A 14,751-nucleotide genomic window follows, 5' to 3' on the forward strand; every position below is an offset into this window, starting at 1 on the left:
ATATATATATTTACTATCTCTCAAAATACTGTGAAAGATAGAAATGGGTGAGAGAAGCTCTGGTCCCATCTGCTATCTTTATTAATTTCATGTAATTCCCCTCCACACTGCTGTCTGTCTGTTTCCTATGCACAGTCAAGCAAAATCCCACAACACCAGGAAGGGAAAGAGAAGAGTGACCCTTGTATGTCTCCTATCCTTGGCTCATAGTAGGGGCTTAAGTAATATTTGCTGAATACTTCTGAAAGTTGTGAAAAAATCTTTAGGTATTTTCTAGTAAAAGTAGTTTTGTTGTATGAATATAGAATGATTATATTGTTTGAGTGTAAAAAGTGACTTGGGTGTTGTTTAGTTGCTAAGTCATGTCCTACTTTTTTGTGACCCCATGGTCTGTGCCTGCCAGGTTCCTCTGTCCATGGGATTTCCCAGACAAGAATACTAGAGTGAGTTGCCATTTCCTTCTCCAGAAGGTCTTCCCAACCCAGGGATTAACCTGTGTCTCTTGTTTTGGAACCAGAGAAGCCTTGTAAATTGAATTTTCTGGGTGTAAAAGGGAGGGCTACATGTGTGGGGGCCTGCAGATAAGATAATGACTTCTTGCTAGTAGAAGAAAGCTTAAATATATGTATGTATGTAACTTCTTTGTTTTTTTCCTCACTTTCCTCCCCTAAAATACATTATAATAACCAGATGCAAAAATTACATATACCTGCATAAGCAGAAGGTAGTTTATAAGCTTCAAGAGGCAGAAATCATGTCAATCTTTGTTTTCATCATATCCCTAGTGTCTAACAAAGCATGATTACCTTCTTGAATATTTAAATAGGATAAGGAATAAATGAATAAATGCGTTAACTGGGTAAAGCACTTCTCATATGTGTTCACATGGTACAATCATGTCAATTTGATTAAACATATATAGAATCCTTTCTCTGACAGTTACCTGTATGTTCTATAGTGATAGTTTGACCATATGCTGGACTTATTACAGACCATATGCAAATTCATATAATAGCTCTTCTTATAAAAACACATTCACAAACATATTTCTATTGAAGTGGAACTCATCCTTTACATCTTGGTTAGCACAGCTTCTATGAGGTTCAAACATTTGGCTCATAAGATGCAACTGCTCTGTTGAGAAAAGAAAAAAATACTGATTCTGTGTAATCTAAGGAAAGAGATAGAACAAGTACTGTTCTAGTAAATTCAGAGGAGTTTAAGGAATATATATGAGAACAGAGTAGAGGGGGCCTTGTTTAAATAGGTTCAACGATGCCTTCTGGGTGAAAACACCAGTCCTGCTTCTTGGTAAGACACTGAGAGTGAAAGGTTAAAATGAAAACCTTATATTTTCAGTGCTTTTACTCAGCAACACGATTTTACTATTAATACTGTGTTTCCACCTTTTTAAATCTAAAATTATATATATATATATATATCTTTGAAACTCAGTCTAGTTCCCCAAATGGTCTTTCGTTATTATAATAGACTATTATTTTCAGGTACAGATTTGTTTCCATTTTCCCTTTATAGATATAAATTCACTATTACAGAGTTTTTCATGGTTCTGAAATATTTCTAGAGCCATCATATATGATAAATGACTTGTTTCATCCTACAAGACATGGGACAGAAAATATTAACCTTGCCAAACTGGAGACTGATTTAATATTTTAGGCTATTTCCACATGATCTCCTTTCAGTGCTATTATGTATATAAAATTGCTTTGTAAGTATTCTGATATTTTCATTGGTTCCTACTATGTCACTGTAATAATGATAATACTGTCTAAATCACAGATATTAAATGTCTTGAGAGTTTTTATTCTTAAGGAAGTAACAGAAGGCCATGCATTTGAACTACAAAATTGAGCACAATATAAAGTGAATATATTAGATTTGCTAAGGGAAACATTAAAAGGCAATGGCTATAAAGTGAGAAACATGACCATTTCATTCTACTGAAACCAATGAATAAACAGATGATTTTCAAATAAAACTATATAGTAGTATAATAGAACTTCCCATAGAACCCTCAAACATGTACATATATCAAAATAAGTTTAAGGAGCAGCATTAATGTGGGAAAGAAAGGAAAGCAGAGACAGAGGAAATACAGTTTGTGAAACACAACCAGTTAGGGATTGCAGAAATACATCCAGGCCATCATTTGGGGTTTTATCTGTCTCCTTACTCACTGTTCTCACAGTCTTTTACATCTTGAACCCATATGATTCACAGCAACGACTAAGCACCTTGGAAATTTCCCAGGCTTAGTAGAATACTATCTTCAGTTCAGTTCAGTTGCTCAGTCGTGTCCGACTCTCTGCGACCCCATGAATTGCAGCATGCCAGGCCTCCCTGTCCATCACCAACTCCCGGAGTTCACTCAGACTCACGTCCATCGAGTCAGTGATGCCATCCAACCATCTCATCCTCTGTCATCCCCTTCTCCTTCTGCCCCCAATCTCTCCCAGCATCAGGGTCTTTTCCAATGAGTCAACTCTTCCCATGAGGTGGCCAAAGTACTGGAGTTTCACTCCATTTAGCATTTAGCATCACTCCTTGCAAAGAAATCCCAGGACTGATCTCCTTCAGAATGGACTGGTTGAATCTCTTTGAGTGCCTTTAAAAGTACTCATTAAATATCAGATTAGCTTAAACTGAAACTGTAGAATTTTCTGTATTTCAACAAATACTTAAAATAGCAAAACAGCTTTTTTTTTTAATTTTGGAAATATGATTTCACTTTGTTTTTGTAAATGTGTAGAAACTAAAATTAGAAGACATATTCTGATCAGGTTTGTTTGTTTGTTTGTTTTTTTCATCTTTGTACTTCGTGGTTTGGCTTTTCTACAGCTAAGATGATGGGACTGAATGCTATCTGGACTTCACATCCTGCCACTTACATTGACTTAGTCACTTAAATTTTCTGAGGCTCCATTTTCTCAGATATAAAAGGAGATTAATAATGTATTTCTGATAAGACTGGTATAAAAATCAAATTATTTTTTCCAGTGGATCAAAGACATACAAGACTTGAAACCATAAAACCCCTAGAAGAAAGCATAGGGAAAAACTTGAAATTAGTTCTTAACACTGATTTTTCTGGGTATGATACCACAAGCACAACAGCAAGAGCAAAAATTAATAAATGAGACTACATGAAATTAAAAATCTGTACAACCACAGAAACAATCAACAAAATGAAAAGGTAACCTAAGGAAGGGATAAGATATTTTCAAATCTTATATATATATATATATATATATAAAATCCAACACAATGGAAGAAAAAAATCTATTTAAAAAATGGACAGAGGAACTGAATTTTTTTTTTTCCAAAAAAGACAAGCAAATTACCAATAGCACTTGAAAGGCTATCACCTTTATGGAACATAGTATGGAGTTTCCTCAAAAAAAATTAAAAATAGATTTAGCATGTGATCCAAAAATCCCACTTCAGGCCATATATCTAAAGGAAATTAAATCACTATCTTAGAAAGATATTTGCACTTCCATGCTCATTGCATTATTATTCACAACAGTCAAGATATAGAAACAACCTAAGTATTTACCAAGGATAAGTAGATTAACAAGATGTAGAAGTGGTGTACAAATGGATTATTCAGGCATGATAAAGAAGGAAATCTTGTCATTTGGACAAGATAGATGGACCTTGAGGGCATTATGACAAGTGAAATAAGTTACAGAAAGATAAATACTATTTGATCTCACTCCTATGTGGAATATAAAAAATCAAAGGTTGCTATATGTGGTAATTATGTTTTAATTAAATCAGATATTTCATTATGGCATAATTTTTTTTTTCCTTTTGTATTAGCATGATCCCAGATCATAAAGGAAATACATTCACCAGTATTACCTTGTTTTCTTTTATAAGAATTTTGTGCCATGCATTTGAATGTATGGCCATCTTATTTAAAAGTAGTTAATAATTATGATAGTTAAAAAAAATGTTCCCCCTTTTAATACCAAAATATATTGTTAAATATGCAGATCTTCTCTACCTTTTAGTTACTGTAATCTTTTAAGTGAGACAAAACATATTGTTAAAGATATGTTATGTACTAGTGGCTCAGACAGTAAAGCGTCTGCCTGCAATGTGGGAGACCCGGGTTCGATTCCTGGGAAGATCCCCTGGAGAAGGAAATTGCAATCCACTCCAGCACTCTTGCGTGGAAAATCCCATGGACAGAGGAGCCTGATAGACTACAGTCCATGGGGTCGCAAAGAGTCGGACATGACTGAGCGACTTCACTTTCATTTTCACTTTCCATCCAGTTAGTTATTTTATCCTGTCAGATATATGAAATCATTGGTTGTGATATTAATGAGTTTCAGAGTGGAAGGAATTCTTTTTTCTTTTTTAATGAAGCATAGAATTTATTAATGTATTTACATAATTTATAATCTGTAAGCAGTGGTCTCATAAATATATGACTACAACTTTACATGTGCTAAGCAACAGATACCTGTCTCCCCCACCAAGGCAGCTCCGTCAAATTAAAAATGGACAGCATTTACCCCACTTTCTAGGCTTCTTCTTTTCTCTTTGGAAAACAGGGCTAGTCAGTTTAAACTGAATCTGCAATTCAACATGTTCCAGGCAGCCTCTCTACCACCACCATCTTGATTGTCAGAGCTTACTTTAAAAAGGTGCCAGTGACGTGCCTGGGGATACCTGTGCGACAGGGTCCTGGGCTGCTGTGCCCAACGGAGATTGTGTCAGAGACGGCGTGGGTGGGTGCCTCTCCATCAGCCTCAGAAACAACCCACCTCAGCTTCAGACAATCCTAACTGCCATCCCTCCAGGGTGGTAACTGCACACATTCTAAATGTTATCACTCCCTCTAGCAGTGGCAATGGTCAATGGGAAAACAAGGGAAGGAATGTATCCACAAGGACTTTTTTTTTCCCTCAAGAACCATGAAAGTGCTAACTTTTCCTTTACAAATGTGACATAGAATCTTGACTACAAAGCTACTCAATGATCTCATCCTACTATTCACACAACTGTACATTCCTTCTCAGCAACATCAGGAGCCAACGATGCAGTCCCTGGGTACACAGAGATCCTTTACAGGACGGAGTCCACAGACTGACCTATTACTGCTTCAGTCTCTGAAGAGGAGACGGAACCAGTCAATTCCTGTGAATCCCAGTTGCCCAAAAACGATCCAAGACTGGCAGGCGACCCCTTGAGGGGGGGCCCAGCCCTCCTGCGGCCTGTCAGGACCAGCTACTTCGTCTGGGAGTCCCAGGGCCAAGGCCCAGTCAGCAGCAGCTCCGCCTAGGCTCCAAAGGCTCTGTAGAGTTTGAAGCCCTTTCCGCCAGAAGGCGGCTGGCGTCAGTGAATGGAATTCTTTGACTAATTTATATAAAGAGTCCGTTTATGTTTATCTTGTTCTTCGCTCTGGTCCATAAAAGGACTGCATGGATGTAGTCGGCGTAGTCTTGGCATCTCTCTCCATGACCTCTCTTACCTCGATAAGATCACTTATTTCCTGCAATGACAACTACAATGTTGGGTGGGCCATGCTGCTGAAGCTCTTTTACCTAATTCTTTAATGTTGAAAATATTTCGTGATGTCATAAATAATTATAGCTGCAGCCGAGCCTTGGTAGTACATTGGCGCTAAGGCAGGAAATCGTTCTCGTCCAACTGTATCCCAGATGAAGGATGTATGTAGCTCATTTTGGTACTGGACAGTCTTGGTCATAAAAGATGGTCCTATTGTTGGGTTGATGTTTGGATCAAACCTGTCTTCCATGAACCACTACACAATATTTGATTTACCTACCTCTGTATCCTCCAGCAGATACACTTTGAGCTACTTCAGCACCATGGCCTGGGAACCAGGGATGCAGGCCCGCTGCCATTCTCAATAGAGAGAGGCTGGGCCCAGCACAAGCATTCCCGGGTGCCACCACCACAAGGCGTAACCCCGGCTGCGGGGTACGCAGAGGCCACTGCCTCCCGTTTGCCGGACCTTGGCCTGGCCCGGCGGTTCTCAACAGCCTGAACAGGTTCCCGGGCGCCACCGCTGCCGCCATCTTGGGACAGCGGACGGTCAGCTGCAGAGTGAAAGGAATTCTTAAGAGACATTTAGTCCATTTTGACACCTATGTAGATAAAAGAACACTTCCTCAAACAAGACACTGATTTCCTCCTATGAGAAAGAGAAATGGTGGTAAGGCATGTAACCAACTTTGTTCTCATTACTGTTTGGGATTTGTGTATGAAGCTACAAGTTCCTTAGAGTTTCTGAGGAAAAGGCAATGACACCCCACTCCAGTACTCTTGCCTGGAAAATCCCATGGACGGAGCAGCCTTGTAGGCTGCAGTCTATGGGGTCGCTAGGAGTCGGACACGACTGAGTGACTTCACTTTCACTTTCCATTTTTCATGCATTGGAGAAGGAAATGGCAACCCACTCCAGTGTTCTTGCCTGGAGAATCCCATGGACAGAGAAGCCTAGTAGGCTGCAGTCCATGGGATCTCACAGAGTCGGACATGACTGAAGCAACTTAGTAGTAGTAGTAGTAATAGTAGAGTTTCTGAGGCAATAGGATTGTGGGTAAGATCCAGGAATCCACAGTTTTAAAAGAAACTCAGGTGAATAAATGAATCAATCCAGCTACTATATCTTAAAAGATAACAAAGCAGACCATAGAGAAGGCAGAAGTCTAAAAATATTTTTAAGTATGGCCATCTTTTATTCTCAGTTCAGGTCAGTTGCTCAGTCATGTCCTACTCTATATGATCCCATGGGCTGTAGCATGGCAGGTCTCCTTGTCCCTCACCAACTCCCAGACTTCACTCAAACTCATGTCCATACAGTCCATGATGCCAGCCAACCATTTCATCCTCTGCTGTCCCCTTCTCCTCCTGCCTTCCATGTTTTACAGCATCAGGGTCTCTTCAAATGGGTCAGTTCTTCGTATCCAGTGGACAGTGTATTGGAGTTTCAGCTTCAACATCAGTCCTTCCAATGAATATTCAGGACTGATCTCCTTTAGGATGGACTGGTTGGATATCCTTGTAGTCCAAGGGACTTTCAAGAGTCTTTTCCAAAACCACAGTTCAAAAACATTAATTTTTTGGTGCTCAGTTTTCTTAATAGTCCAACTCTCACATCCATACATGACTACTGGAAAAACCATAGCCTTAACTAGATGGACATTTGTTGGCAAAGTAATGTGTCTCTGTTTTTTAATATGCTGTTTAGGTTGGTCGTATTTTTCCTTCCAAGGAGTAAGCGTCTTTTAATTTCAAGGCTGCAATCATCATCTGCAGTGATTTTCGAGCCCCCCAAAATAAAGTCTGACACTGTTTCTACTGTTTCCCCATCTATTCGCCATGAAATGATGAGACCAGATGCCATGATCTTAGTTTTCTAAATGTTGAGCTTTAAGCCAACTTTTTTCACTCTCCTATTTCACTTTTATCAAGAGACTCTTTAGTTCTTCTTCACTTTCTGCCATAAGGGTGATGTCATCTGCACATCTGAGGTTATTGATATTTCTCCCAGCAATCTTGATTCCAGCTTGTGCTTCTTCCAGCTCAGCATTTCTCCTGATGTACTGTGCATATAAATTAAATAAGCAGGGTGACAATATACAGCCTTGACATACTCCTTTCCCTAATTGGAACCAGTCTGTTTTCCCATGTCTATTTCTAACTGTTGATTCCTGAACTGCATACAGATTTCTCAGGAGGCAGGTCAGGTGGTCTGGTATTCCCATCTCTTTAAGAATTTTCCATGGTTTGTTGTGGTCCACACAGTCAAAGCCTTTGGCATAGTCAATATAGCGTAAGTAGATATTTTTCTGGAACTCTTTTGCCTTTTAGGCAATGAAACAGATGTTGGCAATCTGATTTCTGGTTCCTCTGCCTTTTCTAAAACCAGCTTGAACATCTGGAAGTTTATGGTTCACGTATTGTTGAAGCCTGACTTGGAGAATTTTGAGCATTACTTGACTAGCATGTGAGATGAGTGTAATTGTGCAGCAGTTTAAGCATTGTTTAGCATTGCCTTTCTTTGGGATTGGAATGAAAATGGACCTTTCCTGGTCCTGTGGCCATGATTGAGTTTTCCAAATTTACTGACATATTGAGTGAAGCACTGTCACAGAATCATCTTTTAGGATTTGAAATAGCTCAACTGGAATTCCATTACCTCCACTAGCTTTGTTCTTATTGATGCTTCCTAAGGCCCAGTTGACTTCACATTCCAGGATGTCTGGTTCTAGGTCAGTGATCACACCATCGTGATTATCTGGGTCATGAAGATCTTTTTTGTACAGTTCTTCTGTGTATTCTTGCCATCTCTTCTTAGTATCTTCTGCTTCTGTTAGTTCCATACCATTTCTGTCCTTTATTGACCCCATCATTGCATGAAATGTTCCCTTGGTATCTCTAATTTTCTTGAAGAGATCTCTAGTCTTTCCCATTCTATTGTTTTCATCTATTTCTTTGCATTGATCACTGAGGAAGGCTTTCTTATCTCTCCTAGTTATTCTTTGGAACTCTACATTCAGATGCTTTTATCTTTCCTTTTCTCCTTTGCTTTTGGCTTTTCTTCTTTTCATAGCTATTTGTAAGGCCTCCTCAGACAGCCATTTTGCTTTTTTGCATTTCTTTTTCTTGGGGATGGTCTTGATCCCTTTCTACTGTACAATGTCACAAGCCTCCATCCATAGTTCATCAGGCACTCTGTCTATCAGATCTAATCTCTTGATTCTATTTGTCACTTCTACTGTGTAATCGTAAGGGATTTGATTTAGGTCATACATGAATGGTCTAGTGGTTTTCCCCACTTTCTTGAATTTAAGTCTGAATTTGACAGTAAGGATTTCATGATCTGAGCCACATTCATCTCCTGGTCTTGTTTTTGTTGACTGTATAGAGCTTCTCCATCTTTGGCTGCAAAGAATATAATCAATCTGATTTTGATATTGACCATCTGATGATATCCATGTGTAGTCTTCTCTTGAGTTGTTGGAAGAGGGTGTTTGCTATAATCAGTGTGTTCTCTTGGCAAAACTATTAGCCTTTGCCCTGTTTCATTCCGTACTCCAAGGCCAAATTTGCCTGTTACTCCAGGTGTTTCTTGACTTCCTACTTTTGCATTCCAGACCCCTATAATGAAAAGGACATCTTTTTTGGGTGTTAGTTCTAAAAGGTCTTGCATGTCTTCATAGAACTGTTCAACTTCAGCTTCTTCATCATTACTGGTCGGGGCATAGACTTGGATTACCATGATATTGAATGTTTTGCCTTGGAAGTGAACAGAGATTATTCTGTCGTTTATGAGATTGCATCCAAGTACTGCATTTCGGACTCTTTCGTTGATATGATGGCTACTCCATTTCTTCTAAGGTTTCTTGCCCACAGTAGTAGATATAATGATCATCTGAGTTAAATTCACCCATTCCAATCCATTTTAGTTCACTGATTCCCTAAATGTCAACGTTAATTCTTGTCATCTCCTGTTTGACCACTTCCAATTTGCCTTGATTCATGGACCTAACATTCCAGGTTCCTATGCAATATTGTTCTTTACTGTATTGGATTTTGGTTCCATCACCAGTCACATCCACAACTGTGTGTTGTTTTTGCTTTGGTTCTGTCTCTTCATTCTTTCTGGAGTTCTTTCTCCACTGATTTCCAGTAGCATATTGGGCACCTGCGGACCTGGGGAGTTCATCTTTCAGTGTCCTATCTTTTTGCCTTTTCATACTGTTCATGGGGTTCTCAAGGCAAGAATATGGAAGTGATTTGCCATTCCCTTCTCCAGTGGACCACATTTTGTCAGAATTCTCCACCATGACCCGTCCATCTTGGATAGCCCTATGTGGTGGGGGCAGGGGTGGCTATCCCTTGGGCAGAGGAATCTTTTATTCTAGTGAAATATAATCCAGAATGTCAGAACTTAAAACAGGTAAACCAGAACAACTCTAGGAAATTGAGGATACAGGGCAAGGCCATGCTCACAGATGCCTCTTTCTCCCCCTCACTGAGATGTCTTTTGGAAACCTGGTTTGAGAATGGAGAAGACTCTTGAGAGATCCTTGGACTGCAAGGCGATCCAACCAGTCAGTCCTAAAGGAAATCAGTCCTGAATATTCATTGGAAGGACTGTTGCTGAAACAGAAACTGCAATACTTTGGCCACATGATGTGAAGAACTGACTCATTGAAAAAGACTGATGCTAGGAAAGATTGAAGGCAGGAAGAGAAGGGGACAACAGAGGATGAGATGGTTGGATGGCATCACTGACTCAATGGACATGAGTTTGAGTAAGCTCCAGGAGTAGGTGATGGACAGGGAAGCCTGGTGTGCTGCAGTCCATGGGACTGCAAAGAGTTGGACACAACTGATCGACTGAACTGAACTGAACCTGTCATTATAAAAACAGTTTTTCTGTTGTCCAGTAGTCTATATTCTTTTGTATTATTTTAAAAGCACTGGACAATAACCCGGTGTACGAGACAGCAAAAGAGACACTGATGTATAGAACAGTCTTATGGACTCTGTGGGAGAGGGAGAGGGTGGGAAGATTTGGGGGAATGGCATTGAAACATGTAAAATATCATGTAAGAAATGAGTTGCCAGTCCAGGTTCGATGCACAATACTGGATGCTTGGGGCTGGTGCACTGGGACGACCCAGAGGGATGGTATGGGGAGGGAGGAGGGAGGAGGGTTCAGGATGGGGAACACATGTATACCTGTGGCGGATTCATTTTGATATTTGGCAAAACTAATACAATTATGTAAAGTTTAAAAATAAAATCAATCAATGCAAAAAAAAAAAAAGAAAAAAAAAGAAAAGCACTGGACATAGATGGGTGAAGAGAGGTAATTGGCTAGTCCATCATAAGTCCAGCTCTCACCATCAAGGATGTTGCTTATTACCTCCTAATTCTGTAACATTGAAAACAACTGCATTTACAATTAAAATGAATTATGAATATTTTTGCATCTAAGAGAAAAGTATGGCTAATCAGTCCATTGGCTATAATGTTGTTATGCCAATAACAGAAGTATCATAAATACTAATTTACTATTTACGAGATATTTACTCATTAATTTTGTTTGTTCTAGATGTTTGCTGACTGACTTTCTCCTCTCATAGTCTATTCTTCACATAATGCCCATGTGAACATCTGATATACTCAACCACTATTCTATTCCATTCTATTCTATCTTGTCACATCATATCATATAATATTGTCACTGCATTTAAAATTTGTTTTCTGAAACATTCTTAGGAAATCCTGTAACCATCAGTTCCTATAAAAAGGAAGAAAATTAGAATATACTTAACCACTGTCAGACTGTAATCTACTGTTTTCTTCATCTGCAATAAATTAGATTTTCTTGGGAAGTAAAAGTCTAGTGGCTAGCAGTGACAAAAGTCATGCTCAACATGGGAGCACAGGAGAGGAATTCAGTGGCCACTTTTCTGTATTTCCTATACTAATATCCACTTCCCATGTTCGTATGCAATATGCAAGTTCCAGACCTGAACACCCCTACTGGTATGTCTTCCTCCTCAAAGCACCTGAGTTGCCCAAGTCCTTATTATTTTTTTTAAACATTCTAGAGATAAAACACAATAGGAAAATATATTTAGAATAATTTAAATATTTGACATTTATTCATTATATGACTGTAATTAAAAGAAACCCCCCAAAAGAAAAATCTGTGCTATTATAGGAAATATATATAGTTTTTTTTTTTTTTAATTGGAAGCTGAACTAAATCTATTCAAGGCCTATAATATGAAAGAGATTTTTTAAACTGATTTTTCCAGTGGACTCTAAAGGAATTCTATGCCATTTCTTCAGTGGTAGTCTCAATTTGAAATAGCATGGGTATTTAAAACAGTTATGTCTCCAAATCTCTAATGGCCACAGAACAAAGCTTAGTGTCAGTCTTTCAAATAATAGTTTACTAGCATTGCAAGTGTTCCTGCCAAAAGAAAGCAAACCAAATTAACAAAACAATTGGCCAAAATTACTATTACCAAATTAACAAGGTCCCAAATGAACAAACACAATCATAGATTTCATTGCATTTCCATAAAATTTGCTAATACTACATTTAATAAAATACTTCAGTTTTCTGGAGAGAAAACTTGAAATCTCTGAGTTCATTAGAGCTATAAGAAATCCAAAAGAATGAACCCATAAACATAAGCAGTCTCCTTATAGCTATTTCTAATATCCTTTCCATCTTAGTTACCTGTTACTTTGGACGCTTTTTGTAGTAAGATAAGAAAAATCCTCAGAGCAGAAAAGGAGCAGACTGTGTTCAGAATGTTTAAGAAATTAGCACTCTTTATCTAACTGAATCATTGCATTGTTTAATATGATTGCACATTCTTTTACTCCAAGTTATGGATTTAGTAGGGTTTGATTCAGAAAATCCATACTCTGAGTAAGGTGGCTCCTCCTCTAGAACACTTCCTAATACCATACACAAAAATAAACTCAAAATGAGCTAAAGAATGGCCTAAATGTAAGGCCAGAAACTATCAAGCTCTTTGAGGAAAACATAGGCAGTATATTCTTTACATAAATCACAGCAGGATCCTCTTTGACCCACCTCCTAGAGCAATGGAAATAAAAAATAAACAAATGGAACTTAAACAAATGTTCTTCTGCACATCAAAGGAAACAATAAGCAAAATACAACCAACAGAATGGGAGAAAATAATTGCAAATGAAACAACTGACAGGATTAATCTCCAGACTATAAAAGCAGCTCATGCAGCTCAACATCAAAAAAAAAAATAAACAGCCCAATTAAAAAATGGGTAGAAGACCTAAACAGAAATTTTTCCATAAAGAAACCATGGAGATGGCTAATAAACACATGAAAAGATGCTCAGCATTGCTCATTATTCAGTTCAGTTCAATCACTTAGTCGTGTCCAACTCTTTGAGACCCCATGTACTGCAGCACACCAGGCCTCCCTGTCCATCACCAACTCCCAGAGTTTACTCAAACTCATACCCATTGAGTCAGTTATGCCATCCAACCATCTCATCCTCTGTTTTCCCCTTCTCTTTCTGCCTTCAATCCTTCCCAGCATCAGGGTCTTTCCAATAAGTTAGTTCTTTAAATCAGGTGGCCAAAGTATTGGAGCTTCAACATCAGTCCTTCCAATGAATATTCAGGACTGATTTACTTTAGGATGGACTGGTTGGATCTCCTTGCAGTCCAAAGGACTCTCAAGAGTCTTCTTCAACACCACAGTTCAAAAGCATCAATTCTTTGGCACTCAGTTTTCTTTGTAGTACAGCTCTCATATTCATACATGACTATTGAAAAAACCATAGCTTTGACTAGACAGACCTTTGTTGGCAAAGTAATGTCTCTGCTTTTTAATATGCTATCTAGGTTAATTATAGCTTTTCTTCCAAGAAGCAAGAGTATTTTGATTTCATGGCTGCAGTCACCATCTGCAGTGATTTTGGAGCCCCCCAGTCTGTCACTGTTTCCACTGTTTCCATCTATTTGCCATGAAGTGATAGGATTGGTTGCCACAATCTTAGTTTTCTGAATGTTGAATTTTAAGCCAACATTTTCAGTCTCCTCTTTTACTTTCATCAAGAGGCCTTTTGGTTGGTTGGTGCTTTCTGCCATAAGGGTGGTGTCAGCTGCATATCTAAGGTCATTGATATTTCTCTCAGAAATTTTGATTCTGGCTTGTGTTTCATCCAGCCTAGCATTTCTCATGATGTACTCTTCATATAAGTTAAATAAACAGGGTGACATTATACAGCCTTGATATACTCCTTTCCCTAATTGGAACCAGTCTGTTGTTCCATGTCTGGTTCTAACTGTTGCCTCTTGACCTGCATACAGATTTCTCAGGAAGCAGGTCAGGTGGTCTGGTATCCCTATCTCTTGAAGAATTTTCCACGGTTTGTGGTAATCCACACAGTCAAAGACTTTGGCGTAGTCAGTAAAGCAGAAATAGATGTTTTTCTGGAACTCACTTGCTTTTTTGATAATCCAATGGATGTTGGCAATTTGATCTCTGATTCCTGTGCCTTTTCTAAGTCCAGTTTGAACATCTGGAAGTCCATGGTTCATGTACTATTGAAGCCTGTTTTTGAGAATCTTGAGCCTTACTTTACTAGAGTGTGAGATGAGTGAAATCGTGCAGTGGTTTGAGCATTCTTTGGCATTGCCTTTCTTTGGGATTGAAATGAAAACTGACCTGCTCATTATTAGAGAAATGCAAGTCAAAACTACAATAAGGGCATTACCTCACACAAGTCAGAATGACCATCATTAAAAAACTACAAACAATAAGTACTGGGGGGGATGTGGAGGAAAGGTAACACCTTTGCACTGTTGGTGAGAATGTAAGTTGATAGAACCCCTGTGGAAGACAGTGTGCAGATTCCTTTACAAATTAGGAATGGTCTTTAAAGCTAGGTGGTTTTAAAACCACTATGTATGTGTCCCACCTTCAGAAAACTGCCCTTCCCACTTTATCTGCCCCATATCTTTATAGCCTTCAGCTTTCCTATCTGCTTAAATCAATAGGGACTGATTCTATCAGGCCCTCAGTGATTCCCATCAAAAACTCCCCTGAGTACATTTGTCTCTGTTTGTAGTGCGCATATTTATAGTACCATCTTATCCCCTTGTTCTTTTATATATTCACACCATTCAAGCTATTATTATTGAGGTCACAATACT

At 38.7% G+C, this 14,751-nt stretch overlaps 1 pseudogene; it reads right to left on the reverse strand.

The window, feature by feature from the left end:
- Nucleotides 1-5,300: 5,300 nt before the first annotated feature.
- On the reverse strand, nt 5,301-5,872 carry LOC104988323 (annotated as a pseudogene).
- Nucleotides 5,873-14,751: the final 8,879 nt, after the last annotated feature.

This window comes from Bison bison, unplaced genomic scaffold (genome assembly GCF_000754665.1).
Source record: "Bison bison bison isolate TAMUID 2011002044 unplaced genomic scaffold, Bison_UMD1.0 scf7180017864123, whole genome shotgun sequence".
Classification (NCBI taxonomy): domain Eukaryota; kingdom Metazoa; phylum Chordata; class Mammalia; order Artiodactyla; family Bovidae; genus Bison; species Bison bison.